The sequence below is a fragment of the Drosophila novamexicana genome, unplaced genomic scaffold (assembly GCF_003285875.2).
Source record: "Drosophila novamexicana strain 15010-1031.04,08,12 unplaced genomic scaffold, DnovRS2.1 tig00002376-arrow-arrow-pilon, whole genome shotgun sequence".
Classification (NCBI taxonomy): domain Eukaryota; kingdom Metazoa; phylum Arthropoda; class Insecta; order Diptera; family Drosophilidae; genus Drosophila; species Drosophila novamexicana.
Genome location: NW_020824986.1, coordinates 1 through 4,998, shown reverse-complemented (window position 1 = coordinate 4,998; position 4,998 = coordinate 1).

The following is a 4,998-nucleotide window of genomic DNA, read 5'->3' as shown; positions in this document are numbered from 1 at the left end:
GAACGATCGGTCGAAAATTAAATTTTTGTGTGAAAAAACATGTTTATCAAGAAATCTTGACCAACCTAGGCATTTATTAGTTTTAGTATGCTACTCATATATATGCAAAATACTATTAAGATCGGAACACTATATCATGTAGCTGCCATAGGAACGATCGGTCGAAAATTAAATTTTTGTGTGAAATAACATATTGTTTATCAAGATATCTTGACCAAACTAGGCATTTATTAGTTTTAGTATGCTACTCATATATATGCAAAATACTATTAAGATCGGAACACTATATCATGTAGCTGCCATAGGAACGATCGGTCGAAAATTAAGTTTTTTTATGAAAAAACATTTTGTTTTTCAAGATATATTGACCACACTCGGCATTTAAAAGTTTTAGTATGCTACTCATATATGTGCAAAATACTATTAAGATCGGAACACTATATCATGTAGCTGCCATAGGAACGATCGGTTGAAAATTAAGTTTTTTTATGTAAAAACATTTTTTTTTTCAAGATATCTTGACCAAACTCGGCATTTATTAGTTTTACTTAACTCCTCATATATATGCAAAATCCTATAAAGAGCGGAAGTTTATATCATATAGCTGCCATAGGAACGATCGGTCGAAAATTAAGGTTTTGTATGAAAAAACATTTTGTTTTCAAGATATCTTGACCAAACTCGGCATTTATTAGTTTTACTTTACTCCTCAATTTTCCCCAACCGTGTCGGTGATTTCCTATCTACTCTGTCCTATCTACTTAACACTCTTTATCTAACTTACATTGCTTTACTTTATTAACAATCTTCTTACTTTAATTTTTCCTATTTATTGTATTTTCTTTATTAATATAGCGAATTAAGATTATTTTAATGTTACTTGACAACACTTTTTTCCTACTTACAACCTTCTGCTTAGATGTAGACTCTAATAGCGTCACTGACAAAATTAGCTGTGAAAAGGGGCACAGCTGGCCGGACTGGCAAATAAAACACCTCCATCGGTCGGTTATGCTATTTAGAAAATTGTATCCTTTAACTAGGCTTTTAGCATAAAATTCTATTGTATAATCTATTGAATAATGAGGAAGACACTCGTTTTGTCGACCATTAATAAATGAATAAATAAATAAATATCTATATCAATATTGATAAATTACAATAAATGTTGAAACATTTTAGATATTTTTATTTTTTTATTAATATTTGTCAAAACGGAAGTCAAGAAAAATATTTAATATATTAGAATACAAATGCCGTTTATCAAACATTTCTAATAATATTGACAAAACCATGGGGCATTTTTTTTTACATTTTATTGCTTTAAAAAAAAAAAAAAACTAAATATATATGCAAAATCCTATTAAGATCGGAACACTATATCATGTAGCTGCCATAGGAACGATCGGTCGAAAATTAAGTTTTTTTTATGCAAAAACATTTTGTTTTTCAAGATATATTGACCAAACTCGGTATTTAAAAGTTTTAGTATGCTACTCATATATGTGCAAAATACTATTAAGATCGGAACACTATATCATGTAGCTGCCATAGGAACGATCGGTTGAAAATTAAGTTTTTTTATGTAAAAACATTTTTTTTTCAAGATATCTTGACCAAACTCGGCATTTATTAGTTTTACTTTACTCATCATATATATGCAAAATCCTATAAAGAGCGGAACACTATATCATATAGCTGCCATAGGAACGATCGGTCGAAAATTAAGGTTTTGTAGGAAAAAACATTTTGTTTTCAAGATATCTTGACCAAACTCGGCATTTATTAGTTTTACCTTACTCCTCATATATATGCAAAATCCTATTAAGATCGGACCACTATATGATATAGCTGCCATAGGAACGATCGGTCGAAAATAAAGTGTTTGTATGATATCTTGTTTTTCAAGATATCTTGGCCAGAAGTCCCTTTTTATTTAGCACGCAGAACATAGGTGAACGATCGGTCGAAAATTAAGTTTTTGTGTGAAAAAACATATTGTTTATCAAGATATCTTAACCAAATTCGGCATTTATTAGTTTTACTTTAGTCCTCATATATATGCAAAATCCTATTAAGAGCGGAACACTATATCATATAGCTGCCATAGGAACGATCGGTCGAAAATTAAGTTTTTGTGTAAAAAAATATATTGTTTATCAAGATATCTTAACCAAACTCGGCATTTATTAGTTTTACTTTACTCCTCATATATATGCAAAATCCTATTAAGATTGGACCACTAGATCATATAGCTTCCATAGGAACGATCGGTCGAAAATTAAGTTTTTGTGTGAAAAAACATATTGTTTATCAAGATATCTTAACCAAATTCGGCATTTATTAGTTTTACTTTAGTCCTCATATATATGCAAAATCCTATTAAGAGCGGAACACTATATCATATAGCTGCCATAGGACCGATCGGTCGAAAATTAGGGTTTTGTATGAAAAAACATTTTGTTTATCAAGATATCTTGACCAAACTCGGCATTTATTAGTTTTACTTTACTCCTCATATATATGCAAAATCCTATTAAGAGCGGAACACTATATCATATAGCTGCCATAGGAATGATCAGTCGAAAATTAAGGTTTTGTATGAAAGAACATTTTGTTTTTCTAGATATCTTGACCAAACTCGGCATTTATTAGTTTTACTTTACTCCTCATATATATGTAAAATCCTATTGAGAGCAGAACATTATATCATATAGCTGCCATATAAACGATCGGTCGAAAATTAAGGTTTTGTATGAAAGAACATTTTGTTTTTCTAGATATCTTGACCAAACTCGGCATTTATTAGTTTTACTTTACTGCTCATATATATGCAAAATCCTATTGAGAGCAGAACATTATATCATATAGCTGCCATATAAACGATCGGTCGAAAATTAAGGTTTTGTATGAAAGAACATTTTGTTTTTCTAGATATCTTGACCAAACTCGGCATTTATTAGTTTTACTTTACTGCTCATATATATGCAAAATCCTATTAAGAGCAGAACATTATATCATATAGCTGCTATATAAACGATCGGTCGAAAATTAAGGTTTTGTATGAAAGAACATTTTGTTTTTCAAGATATCTTGACCAAACTCGGCATTTATTAGATTTACTTTACTCCTCATATATATGCAAAATCCAATTAAGATCGGACCATTATATGGTATAGCTGTCATAGGAACGATCGGTGAAAAATTAAGTTTTTGTATGAAAAAACATTTTGTTTTTCAAGATATCTTGGCCAAACTAGGCATTTATTAGTTTTACTTTACTCCTCATATATATGCAAAATCCAATTAAGAGCGGACCACTATATCATATAGCTGCCATAGGAACGATCGGTCGAAAATTAAGGTTTTGTATGAAAAAAACATTTTGTTTTTCAAGATATCTTGACCAAACTCGGCATTTATTAGTTTTACTTTATCCTCATATATGTGCAAAATCCTATTAAGAGCAGAACATTATATCATATAGCTGCCATAGGAACGATCGGTCGAAAATTAAGGTTTTGTATGAAAGAACATTTTGTTTTTCTAGATATCTTGACCAAACTCGGCATTTATTAGTTTTACTTTATTGCTCATATATATGCAAAATCCTATTAAGAGCAGAACATTATATCATATAGCTGCCATATAAACGATCGGTCGAAAATTAAGGTTTTGTATGAAAGAACATTTTGTTTTTCAAGATATCTTAACCAAATTCGGCATTTATTAGTTTTACTTTAGTCCTCATATATATGCAAAATCCTATTGAGATCGGACCACAATATCATATAGCTGCCATTGGAACGATCGGTCGAAAATTAAGTTTTTGTGTGAAAAAACATATTGTTTATCAAGATATCTTAACCAAATTCGGCATTTATTAGTTTTACTTTAGTCCTCATATATATGCAAAATCCTATTAAGAGCGGAACACTATATCATATAGCTGCCATAGGAACGATCGGTCGAAAATTAAGGTTTTGTATGAAAAAATATTTTGTTTTTCAAGATATCTTGACCAAACTCGGCATTTAATAGTTTTATTTTACTCCTCATATATATGCAAAATCCTATTGAGATCGGACCACTATATCGTATAGCTGCCATAGGAACGATAGGTCGAAAATTAAGTTTTTTTATGAAAAAACATTTTGTTTTTCAAGATATCTTGACCCAACTCGGAATTTATTAGTTTTACTTTATTGCTCATATATATGCAAAATCCTATTAAGAGCAGAACATTATATCATATAGCTGCTATATAAACGATCGGTCGAAAATTAAGGTTTTGTATGAAAGAACATTTTGTTTTTCAAGATATCTTGACCAAACTCGGCATTTATTAGATTTACTTTACTCATCATATATATGTAAAATCCTATTGAGATCGGACCACTATATCATATAGCTGCCATAGGAACGATCGGTCGAAAATTAAGTTTTTGTATGAAAAAACATTTTGTTTTTCAAGATATCTTGGCCAGAAGTCCCTTTTTATTTAGCACGCAGCACATAGGTGAAAACCAGCTGGATCGGACCACTATATCATATAGCTGCCATAGGAACGATCAGTCGAAAATTAAGTTTTTGTATGAAAAAACATTTTGTTTTTCAAGATATCTTGGCCAAACTAGGCATTTATTAGTTTTATTTTACTCCTCATATATATGCAAAATCCAATTAAGAGCGGACCACTATATCATATAGCTGCCATAGGAACGATCGGTCGAAAATTTAGGTTTTGTATGAAAAAAACATTTTGTTTTTCAAGATATCTTGACCAAACTCGGCATTTATTAGTTTTACTTTATCCTCATATATATGCAAAATCCTATTAAGAGCAGAACATTATATCATATAGCTGCCATAGGAACGATCGGTCGAAAATTAAGGTTTTGTATGAAAGAACATTTTGTTTTTCTAGATATCTTGACCAAACTCGGCATTTATTAGTTTTACTTTATTGCTCATATATATGCAAAATCCTATTAAGAG